At 39.1% G+C, this 13,182-nt stretch overlaps 1 protein-coding gene across 4 annotated transcripts in view; it reads left to right on the top strand.

Annotated features, from left to right (window-relative positions):
• The first annotated feature begins 12,965 nt into the window (after positions 1–12,965).
• elavl3 (ELAV like neuron-specific RNA binding protein 3) overlaps positions 12,966–13,182 on the top strand; it is a 15,811-nt gene continuing 15,594 nt past the window's right edge. For all 4 annotated transcript variants that reach the window (XM_060897127.1, XM_060897126.1, XM_060897125.1 and 1 more), the window contains exon 1: positions 12,966–13,182. This exon is cut by the window's right edge and continues 188 nt beyond it. The gene's annotated coding sequence lies outside the window, so the exon portion shown is untranslated.

The following is a 13,182-nucleotide window of genomic DNA, read 5'->3' as shown; positions in this document are numbered from 1 at the left end:
TGTATTGGATTTGGACACCACCCCCTTCCCCCTTCTCAATGACCCCCATGCCTCCAGGGAGTAGGAGGAGAGGACCGGGACTGGTGAGGCATCTGTCGCTGGACAGCTGCTGGTCACTTAATGGAATTTGCACTGTCCTGGCTGGGCTGGGGAAGGGGGGCAAAGCTAATGACCACTGAATGTGTTAAAATCTGATTAATCAATCCACAAGCCATACTACCACTTTATCCCTCTCTGTTGCATCTTCACTGAAAGTAGTGGCTCTGCAACACATCGCATCCAAACCTTGGTCTATCTGGTTTATCTGTGTCCTGGTCAAGGGCAAAAGTACATTAATTCAGTAGATCCATTCCATACAGTCAACTTAATGTAATAGCACTAGAACATTAATGTAATAAAACATTAATTCAGTACATCGATTCAGTACATTAATTCAGTACATTGATTCATTACATTGATTTAGTAGATCAGTTCAGTCCATTGATTTAGTACATCGATTCAGTACATCGATTCAGTTCATCGATTCAGTTCATCATTTCAGTACATCAATTCAGTACATCAATTCAGTACATTAATTCAGTACATTAATTCCATTTTCAAGCCAACAACTTTGCAGCACTTAGAATGCAAATCAATATTACAAATAAAATATTTACAGATTTCATATACTATAAAACATAATAGCCTCATTAACTGATGTGAACTTATTTCTTCTCTTTAACTCTAAATGTGAACAGTGTTAGATCTTGAACTCAAATGAATAAGTTCTCAAAACGAGTCTTAAAGTTATACAGTGTCTTGTTGAAATCGACTTGTCTTTAGTTAATATAAAGGCTGTCCTCAAATTGAGTTTACTCCTAATTTTTAATTCAGCAAGTGAACTTTTGTTTCGGATGCCCGATGACGCCTGAGATAGGCACAGGCTCCCCGTGACCCGAGGTAGTTCGGATAAGCGGTAGAAAATGAATGAATGAATGAATTTTTGTTTCGAAGTAGAACATCCTGTAACACCTGACATTAATCCTGCGTATTTAGTGTCGAATACTTTTGTGTGATTTATGAACAAGAACATCACTGAACAATATTGATGGGAAAATAAACTGAACAGAAAATCTCTGTTTTACCTGAGAGTATGAAATCTTTTATTTTATTGATAATATTAAACTTCATTACTGTCTTGTGTAAAGAAGTGCAACATGACTGTGAAAGTGAATGCAGCGCTTCGTGTTTTCCTCCAAATAAATGTACAAAAGCACTGAATATCCATTTGATTAAACACAAAATGGTCTAAGACTGTTTCACAGTACATGTGACATTTAAAGTAAGATTTAAAGAAAGAAATGAAATCAGGCCTCTCTCATTTGATCTCTCTCTCTCTCTCTCTCTCTCTCTCTCTCTCTCTCTCTCTCTCTCTCTCTATAGTGAATATCTGAAGTAAATATACCGTACTAATACAGTGGTGTCAAACTTTCTTGTTGATCCATGAGCCTGTGAAGAATCTTGTTATTAAATAAGGTATAATTACTGATTGTATTAACTTACACCAATAGCCTTAGTACTGAAAGCAGAATATGTTAGTAGAAAGTTAAAAGAGTTAAAAGAAAGCATTTCATTATTTGTACTATTAGATAACAATGTTTACTGTAATGATAAAGGTTGGTCTTATTTAACAAAATGCTCCACATCTATATAATCTCCTGTGCGCAATTCACTTCAAGTCATTCCACAGGTTTTATAAAGGATTTAGAGCTGACTGACTGACTGACTGACTGACTCACTGACTGATTGACTGACTGACTGACTGACTCACTGACTGACTGACTCACTGACTGACTGACTGACTGACTGACTCACTGACTGACTCACTGACTGAATGACTGATTGACTGACTGACTGACTGACTGACTCACTGACTGACTGACTGACTGACTGACTGACTGACTGACTGACTGACTCACTGACTGACTCACTGACTGACTGACTGACTGACTGACTGACTGACTCACTGACTCACTGACTGACTCACTGACTGACTGACTGACTGACTGACTGACTGACTCACTGACTGACTGACTGACTGACTGACTGACTGACTGACTCACTGACTGACTCACTGACTCACTGACTGAATGACTGATTGACTGACTGACTGACTGACTGACTCACTGACTGACTCACTGACTCACTGACTGACTGACTGACTGACTGACTCACTGACTGACTCACTGACTCACTGACTGACTGACTGACTGACTGACTGACTGAATGATCGCTCAGCTCTGTTATTATATCCAATGTAGGAAACAATGCTGGAAATCATTAATAAATAGAACTTATAATATGGTGGATTTAACATGGATAATATAGCAGAAATGTCAAGTTAAAGTCTAGAGATATGATAACATTTGTGCGAGCAAATAAATAAATAAATAAATAAATACAAATCTGAAGCTTGTGCCCTGTTCTATGTCTTAATTTGATACCTACTTTTGTCTTGTTGTGTGTTTTAAATTTGCCAACATGTAATTCTGCACTTTAAAGGCGCCTGCACTAAATCCATTTTTTTTTCTTCAAGAGGAAATCATCAACCTCCTGCTCACCATCCCTGGAGCTTCAAGAACCCAAATCAATGGGCAGAAAGAGAAGAAGGTCCAGGTCCTCCCTCTGCATCTGTCAAGGAAAAGAGGAGAGGGAGGGCATGACCAGTTCAGAGGCTGGCAGAAGAAGAAGAACAATATCACTCCATCTGTCACAGAACCGTGCATTAATTCCATTTGCCTGCTATCAGCTCTGCCTCGAGGCCATAAAACTAATCAAAGTGCCATACCATTCTGAGAGTATACTTTTAGAGTGGCTTCAATTATCATAGGCTTTTCAAATGAAACAGAAAATGTGACCACACAAATTACTGCCTTCTTTTTGTTTCACTAGAAAACCGCTCGATGAGAATAAAGCGGATTGTTCTTTGGTGTTAGACGTTAGATTTTAGCTCAGAATTATGTTTCGACAGAGCTTACTCTATCACGAGTTAATATTCTCCACCCTTATGATCTGTTCCAGAAGAGAGGTACTTACTGAGCTGTTCTCCCCCTGGGCCTTGAGTCAGCTCTTGAGGAGAGGCAGGTAGAGCTGCAATCTCAGTCATTCATATTTAATTCAGCCAGAGTTTCCGGCCAGACTAATGCGCTATTGATTGCAAGTCTCCTATTACTGTGGTGGGGGAGGAAAGAGAGAAAGAAAGGGAGCTAGAAGCAAGGATAAGTGAGTATAGACTGAGAAAGCGGGGTGAGATGGATGGATGGGTGCAGGGAGAGTGGTGGGTGGGGGAGAGAATAAGATAAGGTGGAACGGGAGGTGAAAATATACGATACAGGAAAGGGGAAGAAAACAAGCCAGCATCCCACAGACCTGAATGTGATTTTGGATTGTTTTTTATAACAAACTAAGACTGAGCAGTATAAGCAGGTGATAGAGCTTCTTTCTTGCTTGTCTCTCACTCCCTAATGGCTTCCTATCTGTATTTTTAGACTTTTAGCTTCAAAGTGTGTTGCACTGAATACAAAAGCCTGCAAATGTATTTAAGAAGTAATGAAAAAGAGGAAGATGATGAAGACAGAGAGGACTTCGTTCTCCAGCTTCTCACACAACACAGTTAGATGGTTTCATTTGTTGTGCTGCAATGAGGGGATTGAAGAACTGTGCAAATGGAAAAGAAGGTGAGAAAGAAGAAACAGAGCAGAAAAGAAAGAGGGCATCGTATTGCTTTATGTATTTAAGGTTCTTTCCCTAGATACGGACACAGAAGGGTGTCTATGAAAGATTAATAAGTGTGTCTCTATATTTAAAGAGGTTCAGACGAAAACATCTTCTCAGGACAACGTGACACTTTCCTCAACAATCCCAGTCAGTTTAAGAAAGTCTTCATCTATAGTGACACACAGTCATGCTGATATACAGCTTCCAGCCACAGACTATTTGTGTACACACACACACACACACACACACACACACACACACACACACAGTGTAGTAAAGGTTTGCAGAAACCTGTGAACACATCGTGAGCATGAATCTGCAGCATGACACACTCCTTTATGTTTTTATTAGGTTTATTTCTACACTCTCTTGTGCACACCAGCACGCACATATACCACGGCACGGAAAGATGAACAGAATCAATAAATAAAAAAGATGACAAGAGGCGTTTACTTGAGCTCCGTCCTCCCACCCGCCTGTCTGCTCTAATAATAACCCAGAGACAGCAGCGAGGGGCAGAGGAGGAGAAAAATAAACACTAGAACAAAGTGAGCTTCAGAAAAACGCCAAGTAGCGTTAATGCTGAATTAGGCCGAAGTTCATTATCCATAAACAGGCAAAAACACACTTATTAAGGTTTAGTAGAAGGTTTAATCCAATCATTTCTCACTATTGGCACCAACAGGTCAGAACACACACACCTGGGTCACACACCAACACTCACAAATACAGATACAGTACACATAAAAACGAAGTAAAAAGTGTGTGCATGTGTGTGTGTGTGTTATTGCTATCATGCTGCACATCATTAAGTCAAACAAAAACCCAAACAAGCAGCAGATGCCTTCATGAGATAAGTATCATTTCTCACATATATGCTAATGCAAGTGCTTGACCATGCCTTTACAGGCTGATGTGATGAACCCTGGGGTGAAGTAAGACAACAAGAGCCAGAAAAAGTCTCTCTGTTTACATTTCAGCAGCTCAGATTAAAGGCTGTCACAACAGATGTCAAGGATATAACACACAATAAGCAGCTTATAACACACCTCATGACAACATGCTCTCGGAAAATATTTATTATTTATTTTCCTGGGTTTGCTCCTCTTTAGCACAGCAGTTAGACAACAATATTTTCATTTAATAATTTCAGTTCTTCACATGCAGTCATACTCAGTGCCATGTGCAGTGATAGGCTTCTCACGAAAAAAGATAATCAAATATAATAACGTCCTAAAGGGAGATTCCAAAAAGTCGAAGAAAATAAAGTACGATGAAATAAAATGAAATGGAATAAAATAAAAATACAAATGAAATTAACTAAAATAATGTGGAAACATTGCAGGATATGAAGCCATACAGTGCAGGATATGAAGCCATACAGTTAGTGATAAAATACGGTGGTATGAATATAGGATGACTTCTATGTGCTGTGTAAAACATCAGTGGAAGTATTTATTAATTTGTTTATTTATTTAATTATTAAAACTGACATCTCCTGCATCTGATTTAGAACTGTTTGGTGGTTAGGATTAAAACATTGGATTATCTCTGAGTCTTAAAAAGCTCTGACACTGGAGTTTCATTCTACAAATGTCTCCATAAATAAACATTTCCTCACAGAAATCTTCACCACGTCAACTTTATTAAACATAAAAAACATAATCCGTTAATGTGGAGCATCGTGCGTCCACGTCTCACTTACTGACTACAGACTACAGCTTATTAATACAGACCATGCAGACAAAAACAAAACAAATGCAGTAAATAGAGAAATAGAAGATTACACGTGCACTGACCCGCTCATGTCACGTCATGAACAATGTCTTTTATTTTGACCCAAATTCTGAACATATGATTGCAGGGTTTCCTAAAAACTCTCATCCTGAACATCTGATGCTCATAGCATGTAATAACTCATTTAGTGTCTTATTTGTATATTAGGATATATGATACAATCACATGTATAGCCTTTTGTGATGTCAGTGATATACTGTATATAAATATCACTACACTGGGCAGAAATATGACCAGTTGTATCTCAGGTATTTTTCTTGCAATAAACATTTTCTTCTCGTTCATTATCACCTTGTGCACAACATCTGCATGTTGAGGAGGCTGGTAAACAATAAAAAAGTGCACACACACAAAATCACTGTCAATGATGGATGAAAAGGCAATTAGAGAGCCTTAGTGTCTCTTTTGCCTTAATGTGTGGTAGGAATAAAACACCAGGGCTGTTAATCTGCTCTTGTGGAGGGGCTCCTGAAAATAATCACACAAAATTAGCAGCAAGCGCTTCAAGCAAACTGCCATGCTCCAAGCTCTGAATAGGTGCTTCACATGACCTCTTTAACTCGGGACCACCTTCAGCTGCCCAACCCTTAATGAGCCCTCGCAATTAAGGTTGTTTATTCATGCTAAATGGAGGGAACGAGAGAAAGAGGAGTGTGAGGGGCAGGATGGACCACCGCATGCTTTTTTGCTGCAAGTGCTGTTTTTTTGTTCTTCGTACAAAGGCCTGTGCGGGACGTCTGCAGTTATGGGTTATGGGAAAGACGTCACAGAACCATGGGGACAGGACGAGAGCTGCTGATAGCTGGGATTCATCTATAATCTAACATTTTAATAGCTGCTAATATCATCCTAACTGTAAAAACTTCATTTTAAAGCAAAATTCTATATTATTATTATTATTATTATTATTATTATTACGCAAATGATAGGATAATAAGCACAGTGCACTGTAATACAATACAAAGAAAAAAGTGCAGGCTGAGAAACATTTTAGAATCAGAATTTAAAATTATTCTGTAAACTATTTAGTATTGACATGATAATGGTGAAGATTGACTTTGAGTCGACATCTGAAGAATTTATGGATTGTTTTTTGTCACATTTCCATTTACAGAAAAAAATATGTTAATAGAACCTTCAGTGTAGTAAACTGCTCTGGATAAAAGCATCCTGTATTAAGTGCACACTAATACACAGAGTGATAATCAGCTCCAGTCTCTGTGGTTATGAACAGAGCTCTGCCTCGATACCTCCAGATAAAAGACAGTGTATGAAAAGGGGTTTGATTAAAGTCTTTCTGCATGTAAACAAATCCCCCCACTCACAGGGTCTGCTGCTGCAATCTGTATAATCACTGATCTGACTATTTAAGGTAAGGAGACCTTTACACCAGCCTGCTGATCTGCCCACACACACCTTCACTGAGAACCACTGAGGAAATGGATCTGAATGCACTTTAAACATAATGGGAAAGCATCATCATCGCCATCGTCGTCATCGTCGTCATCGTCATCATCGTCATTATCATCAACTTCATCATCATCATCATCATCATCATCATCATCATCAACTTCATCACCTTCATCATCACTATTGTCATTATCACCTTCTTCATCATCATCATCATCATCATCATTATAGCCACTCACTCACTCACACACACAACACACACACAGTGCTACCACACACACACAGCGCTACCACACACACAGCGTTACCACACACACACACATACACACACACAGCTTTACCACACACACACACACACACACAGCATTACCCCCCAAACACAGAGCACTACCACACACATACAGCGCTACCACACACACATAGAGCACTACCACACACAGACAGCGCTACCACACACACACACAACCCTGCCACACACACCAACACACACAGAGAGAACTACCACACACAGCGCTAGCGCACACACACACACACACACACATACATACATATTTACAGAGCTACCACACACACATGCACAGACACACACACACACACAAAGCACTACCACACACACAGCACTACCACGCACAGACAGCGCTACCACACACACGCACAGAGCACTACCACACACACGAGCGCTACCACACACACTTGCACACACACACACTGCACTACCACACACACACAGCGCAAGCACACACACACACAGACCACTAGCACACACACACAGCACTAGCTCACACACACACAGAGCGCTAGCACACACACAAGCGCTACCACACACTTGCACACACACACAGAGCACTACCACACACACACAGTGCTAGCGCTCCCACACAGACACACACACAGCACTAGCGCGCACACACACACACACACAGAGCACTACCCCACACACACACACCCTGAGGTCAAGGCCTGATAGGGGGACTGGGCAGAAATAGGTCATTTGTCACACATCATGTCCTGGGGCTGTAACTGCATTATAGATGAGACCAAACAGCTCATCTCAGTGAGCCCTGAGCTCTCAGAGAGACAAGGTTGAGGAAGGAATGAAGAGGGAGGGGCAGAGAGACACTTACTGTAATCAGTGTGAAGATCCTCCAGATGAGAAGCAAGGAACAATGTGATGTCATATCAGGAGCAAATTTAATATCACTGCTAATTGTATCTCTGTTGTATTTTCACCTACTGTCCCATTCACTGTTTAATTCTAAATTACACACTACAAATGCCTTCAAGTTAAAAATGTGCTCGTGCCTTTTATAGTTCTAATGTAACCCTCAGGGAAACTTCATAACTTTATAAACACAATAACAGATTTAATCAGATTGTAGTGAATGTTGATGAAGTAACTTTAGCATTTCCTTAGAGGATTCAGTCTCAATCAGTGAATAGATGAGAAACTAGAAAGAGAGAGAGAAAGAAAGAAAGAAAATAGAAAGCTCCACAGACATTATAGCTCTCCTGCCCCTTTCACCCCATTTCTCCTGATGTAATCTCATGCCACAGAATATAACATACATATTAATTATGTATGTGGGTTGTGGTAGCTCAGTGGTTAAGGTGTTGGGCTACTGATCAGAAGGTCATGGGTTCGAACCCCAGGTCCACCAAGCTGCCACTGCTGGGTCCTTGAGCAAGGCCCTTAATGCTCAGTTGTAAGTCACTCTGGATAAGGGTGTCTGCTGTAAATGTAATTATGATTTAGCATGCTAGCTGCTATATATAGCATTTTAATTGGCACCTTCTTGCTTTCAAGTGCAGGCTGATGTGTTACTCTTCCATGTGGCACATCTGTATCTATTTTCTCCTGCTCTTTTCTCTCTTCTACAGCATCTTCACTTATACATGACATGTTACCACATTACACACATCGAGGATAGAGAGGATTCCTTAAAGGTTAAAGCTTCTCTCTGGATCGCTCTCTGACACAGAAACACTCAGCTTTAAGGCTTATTGAAGGTTCTTCCACAAGGACAAACTCTTTACGGCCCCCTTTTTGTAATACTGTATTTCATTATAATAAGCATTAATCATTCATTTTTAATTATTTTTCACTTAAAATAATGGAACATGATGGAAATAGTACTGTGCTAAAGTCATGGGCACTAAATAAATGCTCTAAACAAAGATGCCTTCAAAAAGAACACAATCATTCTTTTCTACATTCAAATAATCTTTCAGTTTATAATAACACTCAAATATATAATAACATTCAAAAATTACAGGTAGTCTCAGGTACATTTTATGAAGTTTGAGAAAGAAACTGCTGTAAAGTTTTCCTAAGCATTTTGGAGAATCTATGCTCGAAACTCTCAATTCTACAGTTCTACAGTTTTTACACCAATGAAACATTTGTTCAGTAGTGTATAAGAGAGAGAGAGATGAACAAGTTCATTAAACCTCCTTCAGACCTTCAGGCATCGTCTGTGTCCACTTCATCTGGATCAGGGTCGGACTTAAAGCCGATCCCAGGACCCTCGTTATGAAACGGCTTAAACTGAGTAGTAATCAAGATGATCAGTAAAATGTCAAAGATTCACAGATGTGTCATCCTAAAGCTCCTAAAACTACAGACTTCCCTTCAGTTTCATATATATATATATATATATGTACCGTATATCAGGATAAGGAGATCAATTTATTTGTATTGCGCTTTTAACAACTGACATTGTCTCAAAGCAGTTTACAGAAGGATAGAAACAAAATAAAACTTATAAAGTTTAAAATGAACTTTCTATTTATCTCTAACATTTATCCCTAATGATCAAGTCTGGGATGGTGGTGAGGAAAAACTCCCTGAGAACCTTGAGAGGAACCAGACTCAGAAGTGAACCTCATCCTCATTTAGTGACACTGGACAGGAAATTATCTCAATGTCCTCTATACAACAGTTTATAGTTTAGTGGAATTGAGTAACCAAGAGATCTTGAGGAACTAACAGGTCAGAGTCATTACTGAGTTCATTACAGACTAATTTTCTTCCTGCTGAATTCTTCAAATTACTGATGAAGACCTGAACACAAAAATGCCCAACACAATGGAAGATCAAAGACCAAGTGGTTTCTCTTTAGATTCTATGTCTAACATTTTATCATTCTGGGATACTTTATTCCCCTGTGGTGTGATTGCTGTGAGCTGGTGTATAGTATATAAGCATTCTGGGATATAAGAACGTCTTCAGTGCAGTAGATAGCTAACATCAGCTAATGTTATTAAATATGACTGACATTATATAACTACATTCACAGTGGTGGGTAACAGACTCTCAGCTAGCAGTGATTCAGCAGCTTTTTCAAGTGGTAAAGTGGGTCCTTGAGCAAAACCGTCATCTGATGAAGTTGGATAAAAATGTCTGCCAGATGAATCAAAGTAAACCTTTAAGAGTGACTGAAGGTCAGTTAGTATGACATGTTTGCGGTTTATGTATTTCATTTCATTTTAAATAGAAGAAGCCTTTGTTTTGTCACATAGACATTATAGCACAGTGAAATTCTGCACATATCCCAACTTATGCACAGGGTTAGTCATGATACAGCACCAGTGGAGCAGAGAGGGTTAAGGGCCTTGTTCAAGAGCCCAACAGTGGCAGCTTGGCAATGCTGAGGCTCGAACTCCAATCGTCTGATCAAAAACCATCAATGAAAATTAAAAATAAATTAAAGGGACTTAACAAGCCGAAAATGTCTTTTTTACTGCTGAGTTTATTACCGTTAGTTTGTTATTTAATGAGATTAAGAGGTTGTGCTGTAAATTTCAGTGCTTTAGAAGTCTTCTAGCTGGAGTGCCACTGATGTCCCTCAGCTCCAAATGGCTCTTAGTCCAGATAAATGTGTATAATACTAGAAATGGTGCAGATCCGATCCCCAGGATCATTATGGGGTTGTAACCAGCTGGGTGTTGGAGGACAAGTCAGACATCAGATAGTGAAACTAATGGAAAGGGTTGGAGTTGGATTTAGAAAAGGAATTGAAGATGTTTGCATATAAAGTGACTTGATTTCCTTTTTCAATAAGATTGATTTTATTTATATTTATTTATACTTTATTTCATTTATTATAAGTGAATGAAAATATAAAGATTTTTGTAATTTAACTATGAAGTGCTTCAGTTAGAAAAATATTTTAAAGCTATAGCTACTAACAGTATAAATTCAATTCAATTCAATTGAGTTTTATTTGTAGAACGCTTTAAATAATGGGCACTGTCTCAAAGCAGCTTTACAGAACATAACATTTTTATGTAGATTTGTAATTATCACTATTTATCCCTAATGATCAAGTGTGAGGTGACTGTGGTGAGAAAGAACTCTCTTAGATGGAAGAGGAAGGAACCTTGAGAGGAACCAGACTCAAAAGAGAACCTCATCCGCATTTGGGTGACACCAGAGAAATTATTATAAACACTGAGAGTGTGATTATAAATGATTATAAACACTGAGAGTGTGATTATAAATGATTATAAACACCAGAGAGGATGATTATAAATGATTATAAACACCAGAGAGTGTTAACACTGAGAGTGTTATTATAAATAATTTCTTTTCTACAGTCATATACAGTCAGTTGGAGTTGTGTAACCAGGAGCTCCTGAGAAACTCATAAATTTGCTCATCATCTAAGTTCATTATAGATTCAACACCAACTCCTCCATGCTGAAGCCTTCAAATACTCAGTGATGGAGATACGGCATGTGTAGAATGTTATTGTGCATTGATTAACAGGTTGTTTTCCTCAGAGTCCTCATGGACTGCAAAATCTCTTCTCTTGTCTGAAATCTTCATGAAGCATATCATTACCTTTACCTTCATTTAAAATGTGAAATTAATAAAAAAAAACATGACTTGGGGAGAAGTGTGAATTTTTTTTATAGTTCTACCGCTAGATTTTTTTTACCACTGTTCTAAAGAAAGCTGTATTGAGCGACTTCATCAGGTTCACCGTAACTCAAAGTTACACTGAAAAATAATCTGTCCTCTAAAACAGCCGACACTGTGGGACGTACTGATTTCTAAAGGTGTCAGTGAGAGAGACTGAAATAAACAAACACGCTGGGATCTTCAGGGGGAAACTCAAAACCTAAGCGATGAGTCACGTGCAATGACCTTTTTTTCTGATCACATTGAATCATCCTAACTCAATTTCCAGATACTAAATATATATATATATATATATATATATATATATATATATATATATATATATATATATATATGTGTATATATATAGTGACTGACATATTTTGTTTATGAAGTCATCAATTACTCAACTGTTTCCTAGCAGGAGGTTGTGTGATGGTTTTTATCTAAACTCGAAGATTGTACGCCGATTTCTCTCCCAATCCAAGGCACACAAACTCAAACTATATTTCACACCATTAAACACCTTCATGCTATTTGCTCATTAAGCAGTGCTTTCTTCTTAGCATGTGGCTATGATGTCATGTGGCTAGAAACTATTCAGTCATTTATGAGTAAAAATGTGCTCTCAAAAAATGACAAACCCAAGGACACGACATGAGGATTATAGATTCGAAGGTGTGACGACTTTGACGGTGTAGGTGGTGAGTCAAGAGAAAAATGAAATGGAAGAATAGAAAGAGGAAGAGGAAAGAGAGAAAAAGACATGGCTCCTGCCTTTTCTGCACCCATCTGTTCTGATGGTGCAGGTGGAGCTCTATTCACCCATCTCTGCATGTGTGTGGAGTAGGAGGGGGAACAGGAAGAAAAGGGAGGGCAGAGAGAAGGAGTGAAGAGATGAAGGGGTGGGAGGTGGAGGGGGGCTCCTGGTGATCTCTCCTGAAGGGGATAATAGGAGAGCGACGCATTGCAATGGCTGCCGTGTAGTGCCTCCCTACCCAATTAGCCAATCAGCAGTCGCCTCTGACTGGCAGAAGGACACATAAAAGAAGAACATTGCAGCAGAGGCACAGAAGGAGACTGTGGAGAGCTGGGAAATACACATACACACTAGCACACACACGACAACAGAACCAGAACACCCTCCTCTGGACACACCCTACTGGGGATCACTGCTTCTCTTTTTTTTTTTTTTTTATTTCCGAACCATCGCCCACGCCGCACAGGGAGAAATCTCTCTCTCATCCTCATCATCATCCTGAAGAAAATCCCTTTCTCCTCATTTTCACTCTGCTTGAGGACACCTACAATCACAC

Source organism: Tachysurus vachellii, chromosome 21 (assembly GCF_030014155.1).
Source record: "Tachysurus vachellii isolate PV-2020 chromosome 21, HZAU_Pvac_v1, whole genome shotgun sequence".
NCBI lineage: Eukaryota > Metazoa > Chordata > Actinopteri > Siluriformes > Bagridae > Tachysurus > Tachysurus vachellii.
This window is presented reverse-complemented; position numbering and strand designations above follow the sequence as displayed.